This window comes from Mesoplodon mirus (assembly GCF_964341445.2).
Source record: "Mesoplodon mirus genome assembly, chromosome: 3".
Taxonomy (NCBI): Eukaryota; Metazoa; Chordata; class Mammalia; order Artiodactyla; family Ziphiidae; genus Mesoplodon; species Mesoplodon mirus.
The window spans coordinates 15231788-15248799 of NC_138978.1; the positions used below are offsets into that span (position 1 = coordinate 15231788).

Sequence of the window (17012 nt, forward strand, 5' to 3'; positions counted from 1 at the left end):
CTCAAACTCAGAATGCTTCCATTTAATAAGTCGATATATTATTCTTCTTTTTAAATTTATTTATTTATATTTGGCTGCGTTGGGTCTTCGTTGCGTGCAGGCTTTCTCTAGTTGTGGCAAGTGGGGGCTACTCTTCGTTGCTGTGCGCGGCCTTCTCATTGTGGTGGCTTCTCTTGTTGCGGAGCATGGGCTCTAGGCGTGCGGGCTTCAGTAGTTGTGGTGCACAGGCTCAGTAGTTGTGGCTTGTGGGCTGTAGAGCGCAGGCTCAGTAGTTGTGGCTCACGTACTTAGTTGCTCCGCGGCATGTGGGATCTTCCTGGACCAGGAATCAAACCTGTGTCCCCCACACTGGCAGGCAGATTCTTAACCACTGCGCCACCAGGGAAGTCCCTGATATATTATTCTTAAAAATTAAAGTTGGATCACTAGGAAAGACTGAACAAAAATTATTCCCGTTCCCCCAAAAACAACAACAAAACAGCTTTAATCACCTCCTTCTCTCCCCACAAAAACAGGGAAGTGGTTGGGGTTGAAGCCTTCAAATCTGAAATTTCAGCTCCTAAAACATTGCTGTTCTTTGCTCAGAAGTGCAAGTCCACATATTTTCTTCTCCAATACTTCCCCCATTTATAAGTTTATTTCCATACATGCATGCATGCCACACACACACACATACTCACTCACACGTGCTGTCTCAAGTGAGACACTTTTTTTGTGTCTGTTGATAAATTATGAGGATTATGAACTAGGTGTGTACAGGGTTTCAGAGGTGCTTTGTCAACATGAGTCACTTGAGTCCTTTTCTCCAAAAGCCTGAAATCAAATTACACAGCTGAAACTGTTAGGTGTCCTTTTGGGGGGCTCCGAAGAGCTCTGGTCCTTTATGTCTCAGCACAGAAAGAATTCAGTGAGAGGCAAAGTGGTAGATAAGAAGTGATTTATTAGAATAGGATGCTATGAGGCTTACAAGTGGGCAAGCGAGAGGGTGCTGCCCGGGAGAACTTAGCGGGCTACACTTTTATAATCAAAGGAAAAGTGGGGAGGAGGAAAAGACCACCTTCTGCCTCATTCTTGGGCAGATGTCATGCTTCCATCATTAGCTCCTCCTCCAAGTTGGGCAAGGGAGTTTTCTTGTCCCTACATGGTCAAGCTAGGGCTGTCATGGCACTATGGAAAAATTATTTTAGGTCTTAGTATAATGAGGGTCTTTCACTTTGAAATGTCACCTTTCCATAAATTATTATTTTTTATGGGTGCAGAGAGCATGTCCTAGGGGTCATTAACTTATTGAGCTCACTGGGCAGGATGTGGGTCTCATGCCACCATTGTTTTATTGTTTTGGGGCATGTCTCATGCTTCTGTTGCATGGTTTTATTGCTAAGCAAGTCTGCTTGGTTTCGTGGATAAGCAAACCTGCTTTCTTGAGTGATCATTAACTTAGGGGGGGTCTCCCATACTTTTTTCTTTACTTACAATCCCCTAGTGGGATTGACTATTTAATTGCCTAAATTTGTCCCTTTATTCTGTCCCTATCACAACCAAGGATCACTACTTCCCCAGATGCTGTTCACAGGCTGCATATTGACGAAGGGCAGAGAAAAAGTCCTCATAACTGATGTTTAGGTGGGAAGGCAAAGGGACAATCTCTGTCAGGCTGATGTGCCAGGGCAGAAAGCCTAGTGTGCTGTCCTCAGGACCAAACTTTAGTACTAAATCAGGACCACGGGCACCATTCGAACTAAATAAACGGTCTGATATATGTACATCCAAATCTGTGGATTTCTTTTGCTGCTGGGCTACTAACTGGCAAAAGTCTTGAGCAGCTCTCACAATATCTGCTTTTGCATCTTCTGGGGACAGCACCTTCACTGCCGAATGGCAATCTTCGTCATTACGATTTGCAAATTCTGGTGAGTATTTGGAACTATCTATGTCCAGAAGTTCCTGCTGTTGTTTTAAAATTTCATCCATCAATCTGGAGTTATTTCTTTTGAAAATTCCTTTGTGGTCGTAGACGCTAATGCAAGAGGTGCCCACTGCCATACATCACACCACGAGGCTTGCGAGGTCGGAGAAGCTGGACTCCTGCTCCTCGGTGATCACCAGGTCTACGTGCACAGGCAGCTTCTTCAAGGAACTGGCGTCCTCGGGCCATTGCAGTCGCGGGTGGGCGGCGAGCGGGGCGGGCTCCCCGCGCTGATGCCTGTGGTCAAGGCTGCTGCTCCCGCCGACAGCCGGGGGCTGGCGGAGCGCGAAGCCGAGCGGCGCTAGGACCGCGGCGGAGGCGGCGCAGCAGCAGCTCCGCCAGGTCCAGTTCCAGGTGCCGAACCGCAAGCGGAGCCGGGAAGTGAAAGTGCAGTGCAGGCCGAGCAGAGCCTGTAGCTCCGTCATAGTCTCGTGGCACCCGGGCGTCCTCTCCTCCCCCTCCCCCACCCGCGGCCAGACCGCTTCTTATCCAGCCATCGCCCCGCGTTCCCCGCCCCCCGCCTCCGAACCCCCCCCTTTTTTTTTTTTGCGGTACACGGGCCTCTCACTGTTGTGGCCTCTCCCGTTGCGGAGTACAAGGCTCCGGACGCGCAGGCTCAGCGGCCATGGCTCACGGGCCCAGCCTCTCCGGGGCACGTGGGATCCTCCCGGACCGGGGCACGAACCCGTGTTCCCTGCTTCGGCAGGCGGACTCTTAACCACTGTGCCACCAGGGAAGCCCCCCGAACCCCTTTTTATACACTTTTTTTTTCCGAACTCCTTTCTGCTGCCAGCACTTCACCTCGCCCCCGCCGCTAGCTCCCTCCAACACCAGACTTTGAACCACGCAGACCTGAGTTTGCACACTGGCTCTGCCAGCCTAAGGGCTTAATTTGAGTCCCAGTTTCCTCCTTTATAAAGTTAGGATAATGCTGCCTCCATCAAACAGTTCTAATGAGCCGAAGTATTGGAAAGGGCTTTGTAAACTTTAAAGCTCCTACCAAGGGTTAGCCATATGGGTAAGATGTCCGTCTAACCTTCTGGATGACCGTCATCCCAAAAGATTACTCTCCATAGTGTTTCCTAAGCAAGAAGAAAAGAGATTTTTGAGAGTAAGTTTTGTAATTCACTTACCCTAATACCATTGGGCAAGAGCTGAATCAACATGTGAATTACAGTCTGGACGAACGCTTGCTAGAAACATTTTCCAACATTTTTAGCCAAAAAGTTGTTCATTCCTCAGTGTTCTCCCTCTTTTGCATCCCACACCCATCCAAGGACTGACTCAGTCGTAAGGCAGAAGTAGCATGAATTCAGTAGCAACTTTTTTTTTTTTTTAGCTGTGTTGGGTCTTCGTTTCTGTGCGAGGGCTTTCTCTAGTTGCGGCAAGCGGGGGCCACTCTTCAATGAGGTGCGCGGGCCTCCCACTATCGCGGCCTTTCTTGTTGCGGAGCACAGGCTCCAGACGCGCAGGCTCAGTAGTTGTGGCTCACGGGCCCAGTTGCTCCGCGGCATGTGGGATCTTCCCAGACCAGGGCTCGAACCTGTGTCCCCTGCATTGGCCGGCAGATTCTCAACCACTGCGCCACCAGGGAAGCCTCAGCAGCAACTTTGTATTTAGCATCTTCTTATATTCTTACACTGAGCCAGACTTCTTTAGGTAAGAAGAGCCCGGGAACTGGAGGTCTTCAAGAGACCGAATCAGAAGTTGCCAGAGATGTCGGGGATTCAGACATTAGGTGAGAGGTTGGACCAGAGAAACACTAAGATCTCTTCCAACTGTAAAGGTCTACATGGAAGAGTTCCTGCCTCTAGAAGCATACAATCTAATTAGGGAGATAAGACATGAAGAACATGAAGGTGTTGTAGAGAAAAGGCCAAAATGAGTGACAATGAAGCAAATGCTATACGACCTCAGAGACCAGTGGGAGCTGGAGAGGGGTGCATTCTTTTTTAAAAAAAAATTTATTCATTTATTTTTGGCTGTGTTGGGTTTTCGTTGTGGTGAGCAGGCTTCTCACTGTCGTGGCTTCTCTTGTTGCAGAGTGCGGGTGCTAGGCACGTGGGCTTCAGTACTTGTGTCATGTGGGCTCAGTAGTTATGGCTTGCAGGCTCAGTAGTTGTAGCTCGCTGGCTCTAGAGCACAGGCTCAGTAGTTGTGGTGCACGGGCTTAGTTGCTCCATGGCATGTAGGATCTTCCGGGACCAGGGATCGAACCCATGTTCCTTGCATTGGCAGGCGGATTCTCAACCACTGCACCACCAGGGAAGCCAGGGGTGCATTCTTGGAGGTGAATCTTGAGGTGAAGCTGGAGGGGTTTGTTGGATTGGGAAGGGGAAAGGGAAGAGAAAAATACATTTGTAGCAAGTGGCAATGGATGATATTGTCCAAGGTTGGAATTCAATTCAACAACCATTTACTGAGCACATCTGTGGGGCAGATAGAAACATAACTCCGTATTTTAGTCCTGAAGAAATTCTGAAATATCATCTTGGTGTCAGGCGAGTGACTTCCTCTTCAAACTGGTTGGTTCTATGGACAACGGGGTAGGCTGTTCTTTGATCCAGGGCAGTGATCCACTGGAGTGTGTGGAAACCTGACCCAAGGATGGTTCATCAGCATCATGACGAGAGTGGGCTTCTGGGCTCCTTCCTCCATTTGCTCCTCCAGCCCTCTCAACCCTTTTGCTATCAGTTGCCTACATAAAATCCACTTCTATTGGAACTACCTAGACTATTTTCTGTTTTTCCTAACTGTTCTGATATAGCATGCGACAAACTGATAATTTTAAAAAACAAAATATGGGAATTCCCTGGCAGTCCAGTGGTTGGGACTCCAAGCTCTCATTGCTGAGCGCCCTGTTTAGGTCCCTGGTCGGGGAACTAGGATCCCGCAAGCTGCGCAGTGTGGCCAAAAAATTAAAAAATAAAAAATAAATTTTAAAACGCATTTTATGGTGATAGAAGTAGTCACTGGGCACCCAGAAGAGGCCTTGGACCCACGTAAGGCACAAACACTCATTGGGATAGCACTGAGATTGGTCTGGCTGGGGCAGGGATACTCTGGGATGTGGCTAAGTCGAGAAGGAGAAGGCTGGAGAGATTCACTTTACTGAGTGCTTATTGCCAGACTTTCTTCTAGGCACTGGATCTTACATTTTAGCGGGAGAGGTAGACAAAAACAAGTAAACAAGAGATCGCAGGGCTTCCCTGGTGGCACAGTGGTTAAGAGTCCGCCTGCCGATGCAGGGGACACGGGTTCATGCCCCGGTCCGGGAAGATCCCACATGCCACGGAGCGGCTAGGCCCGTGAGCCATGGCTGCTGAGCCTGCGCGTCCGGAGCCTGTGCTCCGCAACGGGAGAGGCCACAACAGTGAGGGGGCCGCGTACCGCAAAAAAAAAAAAAAAAAAAAAAGAGATCGCAGATAGAAATAAGCACAAGGAACAATAACATAAGGAAAAGATACAGGGCAATGGTGTGGGAGTGTTCTTGATGGTCACAAAGGGCCTAAGGAAGTGCTAGCTGAGATCTAGCAATTGATGTCAAGGAGACTTCTGTGTGCAAATCTAGATGAAGAGACAGCAAAGAGAACGTGCTGAGGCGGGAATAAGCATTGCATGTTTGAATTACCACTGCAAGGAATGGTGGCAATGTTTCAGCTGGGTGAGGCGTGAGGGTTTAGCCCCCTTGAGGCACTCCTTGGAACTGACAGGTATGGTTTAATAAGTCAGCGAATGTGACTTGGGACAACTAAAGTTGGCAGGCTTGGATTAGCTGTCACTCAAGGAAGGGTGGATCCTTGGTCTGTAACTGCCGATCAGGTTGTGGAGATCTTAGGGCAGCCGCAGCAGCAGCACTGCAGTTGAAGGAAGAGTACAGCCTGCTAGTCAGTGGGAGGCTGGAGGCAGCAGCTACCTGTCATTGCTACTTGCTTTCTGGACACTGTTGGGATATCGTAGAGCTCACAAACTCTCACACATGTTCTTAGTTCTGTGGGGGTACAGAGGATCTATTTTATTCTCGTATTGTAGATGAGGAAACTTAGTGAAACGCCTTACCCTTTACCTAGTGAGCTACAGGTTAGGCTGAGGCCCATTTTTCCTGACCTCCAGATGAGTGCTTGTTCCTTAAAGGAGGCGGTCATGTGAACTCCAAGATATTAGGGTCAGGACTTTAAAAAGTGGATGTGTGGGGAGAAGCTTACTTCTGTCTCACCCCAACTTTATGTTTTCAGGTGTATCTTGACTCCCCAGCTTCCATTTCCAGACCCACACAATGATGATAGTTAAATGTATGACTGCAAATGCAAGAATATAGCATTTGAATGTGAAACAAATCTGAACTCAGTGAAACAGGTAACGTTCTGGAGCAGTGCTGTTCAGTAGAGACATGTCAGCCATGTATGTTACATTTTCTAGTAGCTACATTTTATAAATAAAAAGGGACAGAGTAAATTAATATCTTTAATTTAATTCAATATATCAAAAATATTTTTTAAACAATCAATATAAAATATTAATGAGACAGTTTAAATTCTAAGTCTTCAGAATCTGGTGTGCGTATTACACTTTAAGGACATTGCAGTCTGGACTAGCCATATCTCAAGTACTCAATTCGACTTGTAGCTTGGACAGTCTTGGTCAGTGCAGTTCTAGAAGTAGAATTGCTAGTCTTTGAGGCTGACCAGTGTGAAGTTGGCAGACATCTTTTTGGGGACAAGATGTCTTCTAACATCCCTCATGTCACAGGAAATAAGCATATACTAGGCCATCCTTCAAGAAAAGGAAATGAAAAGGAACTATAACTAAGTCAACTTTTTAAATTGTAAAAGATTGTATTGGAAGGGGTCTCTGAGATGACTTAGTCCAGAAGTTGGCAAACTTCAGCCCTGGGTCATATCTGGCTCACTGCCTGTTTTTTTTTTTTTTTAATTTAATTAATTAATTAATTAATTAATTAGGCTGCGTGGGTTCTCCATTGCTGTGCGCGGGCTTTCTCTAGTTGTGGCGAGCTGAGCTACTCTTCGTTGTCGTGCGCGGGCTTCTCATTGCAGTGGCTTCTCTTGTTGTGGAGCACAGGCTCTAGGTGCACGGGTGTCAGTAATTGAGGCACGTGGGCTCAGTAGTTGCTTCTCGTGGGCTCTAGAGCGCAGGTTCAGTAGTTGTGACGCACGGGCTTAGTTGCTTTACGGCATGTGGGACCTTCCCGGAGCAGGGCTCGAACCCGTGTCCCCTGCATTGGCAGGCAGATTCTTAACCACTGCGCCACCAGGGAAGTTCCTGCCTGTTTTTTTTCTACGGGCTGAGAGCTAAAAAAATGGTTTCTACATTTTTAAATGGTTTAAAAAAACTAAACGAAGAATAATGCTTCATGACGTGAATGTTATATGAAATTCAAAATTCAGTGCCCATAAATTAAAGTTTTTTCAGAACACCTCCACCTTCATTTGCATGCACTTTCTCTATGGCTGCTTTTGAGCTACAACGACAGAGTTGCCACAATGACAAATGACCCACCAAGCTCTTTTACAGGAAATGTTGGCTGACTCCTGCACTGACCAGTCGTTCCCATTCTATTGGTAGGGAATTGAGGCACAAAGAAACGACGGGCCTGAGATCACACGGTCTGCCAGTGGCTTAAATGAGAACTCAGCGGTGCCCTGTTAAGTGTTCTTTTCACTACCCCATCACATAAAAGCAAAAACTTCTCAGTTTATCATGACAGTGTCTGCTTGGTCCTTTTACTTGCATATCTGCTCCTTCTCACCCGCAGGCCTAACCTAGGTTTCAGTAGGGGTGGCTGCATCTGTAACCTCGAGAGGGCAGCACTGGTTAAGGTGACTCCAGAGTGCAACCTCTTATCCAAGAAATAACCAAAATAGAGTATATTGTCCCGACTTTAAAAAAAAAAAAAAGGAAAAAAGAAAGCAGGTCAAAAAGGGCCTGAGTTGCTTTTGATGATGACATGCATACATACTAGTGCAAATGTAAGACATTTTCAGTTTTTTTTTTTTTTTTTTTGGACAAATTGCCAAAGGTGAGTTCACGCTCAGAAAATCTCCACATCTAGCTGGAATTGAAAGAACAAAAGCCAAATCAGCAGCGAAACAAAGGTAGGCATTTAAGAGAAAAGCACCCACACATTAAAAAAAAAAAAAATCTATTTTCTGAGTATTGGGGGAACATGGAGTGGAAATTAGTTCTCCTCGAGCCCTAGGGACAGTTTTAAGTAGGCGAGTGGAGCTGTGCTCATGACCCAGATTTGTCCTCGTTCTGAGGGGGCTGAAGAAGGGGTTCCATCTCTTCATTTGGGGGATGTCTAATCATAAAATGTGTCTAGTGAGGCTTACAGCCTAGTATCTATGAGGTATTTATGAAGTATCATTAATATTTTCAGGGCTTCCCTCGTGGCGCAGTGGTTGAGAGTCCGCCTGCCGATGCAGGGGACACGGGTTCGTGCCCCGGTCCAGGAAGATCCCACATGCCGCAGAGCGGCTGGGCCCGTGAGCCATGGCCGCTGAGCCTGCGCGTCCGGAGCCTGTGCTCCGCAATGGGAGAGGCCACAACAGTGAGATGCCCGCGTACCGCAAAAAAAAAGAAAAAAAAAAATTTGCAGTGGGCTGTAAGATCCTTCAGATTAAAAGGTGCCCTGTGCAAGATGCAAGATGGACTGGTGTTACTGTGAGGGCAGATATATTTTGTGGATGTCACCACTGTTGTTTACTGAGGTGTCAGGGGAAAAAAAAAGTAGGTTAAGACCAGGTGGCACAGTCTTTCAACGTGACCCAGAACTGGGCCACAGGAACCTGTATAGGCAGACTATCACATCAGATGGTGTAGAGAAATTTCCCCAAGAATGCATAAATCCTCAGAGGCAGAATGGTTAGTTTCATGACACATAATCACGCCTGGAAGAAATCGGGTGGGGCTAATTAGAAAAACACATATGGCACTTCCGACTTTACAAGGAAGGGGACTGAATTGTATTACTCAGCAAATATTTTCCTCAGCCTGAGCTTGACTTCTGAGATTTTCTGAGAACTGAGCATTTCTTCTAAGTAATCCTAAAAGGCCTGGTGCTGGGTAACAGCAGGAACTAGCTGGTAGCCTAATTAAGCATCCCAATACTGCAATACTTAAAAACACTTATAGGAATCCCAATGAGTTCCTAATGTCTAATTCCTAAATTTAATCCTAAAGTGCTCCACTGAATCCTCTTGTATGACCTTGGTTAATTATGTAATATCTAATCACCAGAGATAATGATGAAAAATTGAAAATGATGGCATGAGCTGATTCACTCTCCTTGCAGGTATTCCACCAGGACCAAAGATTAGGGCTTCTCCTAGGAATAAAACTTCAGCATATGGGAAATTGCTTTCAAACTCTAGCAATTAAGCGTATTACTTACTTTAGTCCCTAGAATGATAAGAAAATGGAAATGAACTGAATGGGATTTTTTTTTTTTTCAGTCACAACTCTGGTCCAAATCAGTCCTATAATGTGGGAAGACCATATAGAATTATCATGAAAATAGTCTGGTGTACTTGGAGTATGTTAAGAAATTCTCAGCAGAAATATCATTATGTTTAAACCTTTTTTCTTTTACCTAGAAAAGTAAATCCACAACTCCAATACTGTATTTTCTTTGGAAATTATAAATTACCAGAAAATAAAACAAAGACAGGAAGAAAGAAAAGAAAAAGAGAGGTATTATACCGCTCATATGCCCAGTATTGTAAATATAACTTGGAACTTAATTTACGACATTGCATAAAGCTAATTGACTTAGATGGTTTTGGTTTTCTGGCCTTTGTATATTTTTGTCAGTTCTGTAATGATACATGGTTTATAGGAGCAAATCCTATTTTACAAATTCAAATACAAAGGTTGTATTCCACCTTTGAATTTCAAACCAGTTGACAGAATCTTTAGTATATCCCTCAAAGGAAAAAAAATCCAACTTAACAATGACTCTGTTTCCATATTTATATTGTATTTCTCATTTAAGGAGTCAAAAACTCAGTGGACTTTACTCCAACTCTTTCTAACATAATACCTTGGATTTCAATAGCATTTCTCAGATTATAAACTACTTTTACATCCACTCTCTCATTTCATTGGGTCTTTAGAACAACCCTGTGGGGTAGGTATGGCATACATAGTACAGTTCTTTAACAGATTAATTTCCAAAAATTAATTCAATGAATATTTATTGAATGGCTACTGTTTGCCAGACACTCTTTTAGATAATGACCATTCAGTGGAATATAAAACACACCAAGAGCCTGCAAAAAATGTTTGTGATTTGCCCAAGACCATAGAAAGTAAATCCAAAACCTTTTGACTGTTCCCATCCTCAGTTGGAAAAACGGAGCATGGAAAACATACTTATCTCGACTCTGTCTCTTAGTATAGTAGTGACATTTCTTGTACAGACTTGCTCACCAGCATTTGCTCCCATACATTCCAGCTTCTGGTCTTTCACTAGATCAACTATTTTATACTCCCAGCTAAGGTCAATTCCTTGGGACTTCCCTGGTGGTCCAGTGGTTAGGAATCCTCCTTCCAATGGAGAAAAGTGGGCTCGATCCCTAGTCAGGGAACTAAGATCCCACATACCACTGGGCAACTAAGCCCGAGTGCCACAACTACTGAGCTCATGCGCCTCAACTAGAGAGAGAAAAAACCTGCATGCCACAACTAGAGAGAAGCCTGCGTGCCGCAACGAAAAAGCCCACACGCTGCAACTAAGACTCGACGCAGCCAAAAATAAATAAATAAAATAAGTCTTAAAAAAGAAAGTATTGAAATTTCTTCCCCCTTAAAAACAAACTTCTCGGGAATTCCCTGGCGGTCCAGTGGTTAGGACTCCGCACTTTCACTGCCGAGGGTGTGGGTTCAATCCGTGGTTGGGGAACTAAGATCTACAAGCCGCGCAGTGAGGCCAAAAACAAAAAGAATAAATAAAATAAAAACAAACTTCTCTCAATCCTATTTCCCCCAGCCATTCCCCCTTACCAGTGACCACTCCATTTTTCTTCTCTTCTTTCACAGCAAAGTGCTCCCATTCTCTAATTTATAAGTCAAATAAGTATTTATGGAACAGATGCAGAATAAATGAACTAGGAATGTTTCACATGAAGATAAGTAAGTTTGAATATTCAGAGGACTTGTAACAAACAAAAAACTGGTTTGGGCTTCCCTGGTGGCGCAGTGGTTGAGAGTCCGCCTGCCGATGCAGGGGACACGGGTTCGTGCCCCGGTCCGGGAGGATCCCGCATGCCGTGGAGCGGCTGGACCCGTGAGCCATGGCCACTGAGCCTGCGCGTCTGGAGCCTGTGGTCCGCGGCGGGAGAGGCCGCAGTGGTGAGAGGCCTGCGTATCGCAAAAAACAAACAAACAAAAATAACTGGTTTTATATTTCTCCAAAAGGGAGAACTGTAACCAGTGGTTAGAAACATCCAGCATAATATTTGCACATATAGTTTCAATTTCTCCAATACAATGGATGCTACACTTTTTCTTTTTTTTTTTTTTGCGGTACGCGGGCCTCTCACTGCTGTGGCCTCTCCCGTTGCGGAGCACAGGCTCCGGACGCGCAGGCTCAGCGGCCATGGCTCACGGGCCCAGCCGCTCCGCGGCATGTGGGATCTTCCCGGACCGGGGCACGAACCCGTGTCCCCTGCATCGGCAGGCGCACTCTCAACCACTGCGCCACCAGGGAAGCCCGATGCTACAGTTTTTCAAAGTAAGAAATGAGATATCTTTTTAAAAAAAAAATAGTATTCTTGGACCTTCCAAGGAAGTCGATTTTTCATGACATATCCTCCACACCAGCAACTGATGCACTCATACCATCAGAAATACATCTCAAGTCAACTAACTGGTTTGTTAAGGAAGTGGTCTTTTGTTCCTCGGTTATATTTTAAGTTCCACATCAGGGATTCTCAGGAGGTATGAGAAAAGTCCTGCAAAGCAGACATATCAGAATCCCTGGAATTCTGATATTCCATTCTAGGGAGACAGTCTCCCTTCAACCCCTGAATGAATCACTTACCAGTACAAATCAGTATGAATTGATGGAAGTATAGTCTGTGCTAGTACAAGAGAGTAACTAGAAAATATAAACTACATAATGAGCTAGACTTCATAAGTAGAAATTGTTTCAACAATTATTAAGCATAAATGTTTCAGGATAAAATATACATAATACTTTATATTTTATCACAGGCTCCAATAAGGAATGATTAAGTAATACAGTTGAAAGTAAAAATTTTAACGTCTGTATTTATCAGAACACAAGATTCTGAAGGTGGAGCTTGAGCCCAGGATGATAAACACATTTCAAATAAAGCATGTAGCAAAACTAGTTAACTGTTGTTCATTGGGGAACTACAGCAGGCTCCAATATGACAGATGGAGAAAACCTGTTAAAAGGAAACTTCTGGGCACTTAACTTCTAGGGCATTACCATTCTTGTGATGGAGTCAGTTTGTCATCATTGTTCTAATACTTTTACAGAAGTCCAACAAAAGTTGCAAAGTCATCAGCAATTATTGAAGTATACACTTGAGAAACCAGGGTAAAGTCTGCCTTGTTGCATCTCTAAGCACTGCATGACTGGCTGGCTGAATCGCCTCAGACCACTGGTGAGCATCAATACTTATATAAATTCCAGGAAAATCTCTCTACTAGATTCTTTGTCCTACTAACCAAATTCTTCTAAGTACTGACCAAATTCCAAGTTCAGAATTTTCAGATATTTTAAGATAGTATTCTTTCCCAAAGAAATCGTGTATTATTCAGATCATTATGGAACAGAGGCTAGCAGCAGGCCATATCTTGAGAGTGTAATAATTCTTCCAAAAGCCTAAAGGTTTTGAGTTTCTGATTCTTGCACTGATCCAGGACCTTTTTGAAACTGACAGTACTTTATATCATCACAGTCCCTGGCATCTTTCTCTCCAAGTCCACTGTAGTACTTTTCCAAACGTCAGACTTCATATACTAATTTTTTTTCTTCAACCCAGTCCAATCAAGCTTTGGTTCCCTCTGCTCCATTAAAACTGCTCTTGCCAAGATCACCAGTGACCTCCACGTTGCTCCAAGAGTCAATTCTCAGGCCTCACCTTAACCTCTCAGCAGCATTCCACAGTTGATTACTTCCTCCTCCTTCAGATATTTTCTTCACCTGAATTCCAGGACACTATTCATCTCTTGGTTTTCCTCCTGCCTAACTGGTTTGTTCCTACTCAGTTGCTCTGCAAGTTCCTTTCTTCTGAGACCTCTTAAGTGAGAAATGCCTCAGGGCTTTCCTGGTTCTCTTTCCTTCTGTATCTAAACTTACTCTCTTGGTGATGTCATTCAGTTTCAGACTTTAAATGCCATTTATATGGTGACAACTCCCAAATACACACGTATACACGATTATGCATTATATATATATATGTAAAATATATCTTCAGAACTTCATCCTGAAGTAGACTCATATCCAACAGCCTATCTAATGTCTCCATTTGAATATTTAATAAATATCTCAAATTGAACACATCCAAAACTGAACTCTTAATATTCCCCTGGATAATTGTTCTGTCTAGTGTTTCCTATTTCAGATGATTGCAACTTGATCTTTCTAGTTGCCCAGGTGAAAAACCTCAGGCTCATCCTTGACACCTTTTATGAACTCTGTATTCAATCCATCAAAAAGTCTTCTTGGATTTACCTTCAAAATATATCCAGGATCCCTTAGTCAATAAAGCTCTCTTATTTTTCATTTGGGTTACTGAAAGAGCCTCCTTTCTAGGTTCCTGCTTCTATCCTTGATCTTTTTTTTTTTTTAATTAATTTATTTTATCTTTGGCTGCACTGGGTCTTCGTTGCTGTGCATGGGCTTCCTCTAGTTGCGGTAAGCAGGGGCTACTCTTCGTTGCGGTGCGAGAGATTCTCATTGCGGTCGCTTCTCTTGTTGTGGAGCAGGGGCTCTAGGTGCGTGGGCTCAGTAGTTGTGGCGGAAGGCCTTAGTTGCTCCGCGGCATGTGGGATCTTCCCAGACCAGGGCTCGAACAAGTGTCCCCTTCATCGGCAGGCGGACTCTTAACCACTGCGCCACCAGGGAAGCCCCTATCCTTCATCTCTTATTGTCAATGCTTCTCAAAACCTAAGTCATATCATGCAACACCTCACCAATTAAAAGCCAAAGTGTTCCTGCTATGGCCTGCCAGGTAGTATAGATCTGCCTCTCACTCCCTTTACCTCTTTGACACCCATCATATCTTATACTCTCTCCCTTGCTCATTCTGTTTCAGCCACACTGGTTTACCTTGCTGTTTTTCATGTGCCCGTCATGCTTCTACCTCAGGGTCTGTGGACTTGCTGTTCCCTCTCCCTGGAACCTCTTCCCTAGATATCCATATCTAAGAAAGATATCAAAGATATCCATATATTTGCTCCCTTAGCTCCTTCAAGTCTTCAGTATTTTCTTGAGGCCTACCCTGGTTGCCCCATTTGAAACGCCAACACATGCTTCCTCTCTCTTATCTTTATATTTCACCATCTTACTGCTATTATTTAATTTCCTTTTTATTATATTTATTGCCTCTTCTTCCCCTCTCCCCCACAATAAACTTCATGAGAACATGAGGTATTTGTTTTATTCAGCAATGTATCTTAAGTATTTAGAATAGGATCTGGCACAAGGGTGATGCTCAAAAATTATTTGTTGAGTAAAGACCCTGATTTTAGAAGTCTTATTGATGTATTGTCTAGCTAGGCCATTTAAACTGGGATGCCAAAATGATAAGCCTACAGGTTTCATGTAATCTGCACAACTGTCTTGTTTTAGGGATGACCATATATACTCTGGCAGGACAAACAAATGTTGGGCTGTTCAGGAGTTTTTTTTTTGTTTTTTTTTTTTTGTGGTACGCGGGCCTCTCACCGCTGTGGCCTCTCCCACCACAGAGCACAGGCTCCGGACGCACAGGCTCAGCGGCCATGGCTCACGGGCCCAGCCGCTCCGCGGCATGTGGGATCCTCCTGGACCGGGGCACGAACCCGTGTCCCCTGCATCGGCAGGCGGACTCTCAACCACTGCGCCACCAGGGAAGCCCAGGAGTATTTTTAATTTGTAGAGATATATTTCTATTTTTCTAAAAAATATACTGTTGGCTGCAAGGATTTGTTCTTTGAACTCCAGTACTTCTGAAGTGCTGAGCTTCTCAGTTTTGCCTCAGAAGGGAAAAGACTATTACAGCATGTGGGAGTGCTTAACTACAGCCAAAAATATTTTGAAAAACTTCTCATATTACTGAAGTCTTTAAAGAAGATCATTTATCTTTTCCAGGAAAAGGTTATTATTGTTTTAAATTTGCTTCTATGCCAGAGTTTGACATGAAAAGCTATCCTTTCCTGGAACAATGAATAGAGATATTTAATATTTCTGTATGTTGTTTAGAAAAGTTGCACACAAGCTTCACCAAATGCCAAAAAATAAAATCAAAGGCATGAGCCAAAGAGGCCTAGCACATACCACTTCAATTCTACACCGGCTGTCTTAAGGATCTGGGTATAATTAAAGGTTTTGGTTAACACTTCATTTCTTTCGGGGAACACAAACTGCTACAAATTAATTCAAAACCTGTTTTAGAATAAGAAAGAAAAACTAAAGGAACAATGGATTGGTAATCCTGGAATTCACTAGTCCTGCCTGCTTTGACAAAGTGAAGAGACCCAGGACTACATATACAAAAGTATTTTCACTCCTGGGGCAGATTATGAGACTATGAAAAGTTGGAAAACGTTTTGAGGCCAACAATAGGAGAAGGGGAGAATGGGGAGGAGAGTTATTCCTGAATTTCTGTTCGACTGTTTTGCAAATGTATGGCATTGGTCATAAGGGAGAAGTGAACAGTGCAAGACACTACCTACTTTTTTTTTTTTAAGTGATGTCACTTTTTAAGTTAACCATTTTTTAGAGCAGTTTTAGGTTCACAGCAAAATAGAGCAAAAAGTACAGAGTTCCTATATGCCCCGTGCCCTCCACACACACAGCCTCTCCAACTACCAACATCCCACATCAGAGCAGTAAATTTGTTACATTTGATGAGCATACAGTGACACATCATCACCCAAAGTCCACAGTTTACATTAGGGTTCATTCTTGGTACTGTAAGTCTATGGTTTTGACAAACATATAATGACACATATCCACCACTGTATCACTGCCCTAAAAAGCCCCTGCTCTGCCTACTCATTCATCCCTCTACACTAACCCTTGGCAACCACTAATCTTTTTACTGTCTTCGTAGTTTTGCCTTTTCTAGGATACAGTTGGAATCATATAGTACATACATAGATACTAGCTACTCTTAAGAATGTACGAATTGCGGGACTTCCCTGGTGGGACAGTGGTTGACAATCCGCCTGCAAATGCAGGGGACACGGGTTTGAGCCCTGGTCTGGGAAGATCCCACATGCCGCGGAGCAACTAAGCCCGTGCGCCACAGCCACAACTACTGAAGCCTGCGCGCCTAGAGCCTGAGCTCTGCAACAAGCCACGACAATGAGAAGCCCGCGCACCACACGAAGAGTAGCCGCTGCTCACCGCAACTAGAGAAAGCCCACGTGTAGCAACGAAGACCCAACAACGAAGACCCAATGCAGCCAAAAATAAATAAATAAAATGAATGGGATTAGTGCAAAAAAAAATACGAATTGCAAACATTTTTGTGTAAAAAAGGATGTGCTTTTGTGTTAAATGTAATAGCTAAAGATGTGAAATAAGTACTCGTTTTATAAATTAAAAAAACTCGAATTAGAATTGTTTAAACATACTTCTATGTCTGTACAAAGCGAAAGAAAGGTTGTGCAATCATTCTCTGAATTTCAACTGCTTGGCTAATTAGGGGCATGATATTTTGTTGGCATTATTAGGATACCATATTCTAATTTCCCAATAAAACTAATAGTTTCATACTATTTAATTTTGGTTGTGTAGGCAAAAAGTAACAGCATTTAAAAATAACACATTTCAGGGACCTCCCTG

The 17012-nt window shown here is 44.0% G+C and overlaps 1 pseudogene across 1 annotated transcript; it reads right to left on the reverse strand.

The window, feature by feature from the left end:
- Positions 1 to 1548: 1548 nt before the first annotated feature.
- On the reverse strand, positions 1549 to 2391 carry LOC309799075 (dehydrodolichyl diphosphate synthase complex subunit NUS1-like; annotated as a pseudogene). Its single transcript has one exon. The product of its transcript is annotated as a dehydrodolichyl diphosphate synthase complex subunit NUS1-like (transcript).
- Between the last annotated feature and the right edge of the window lie 14621 nt (positions 2392 to 17012).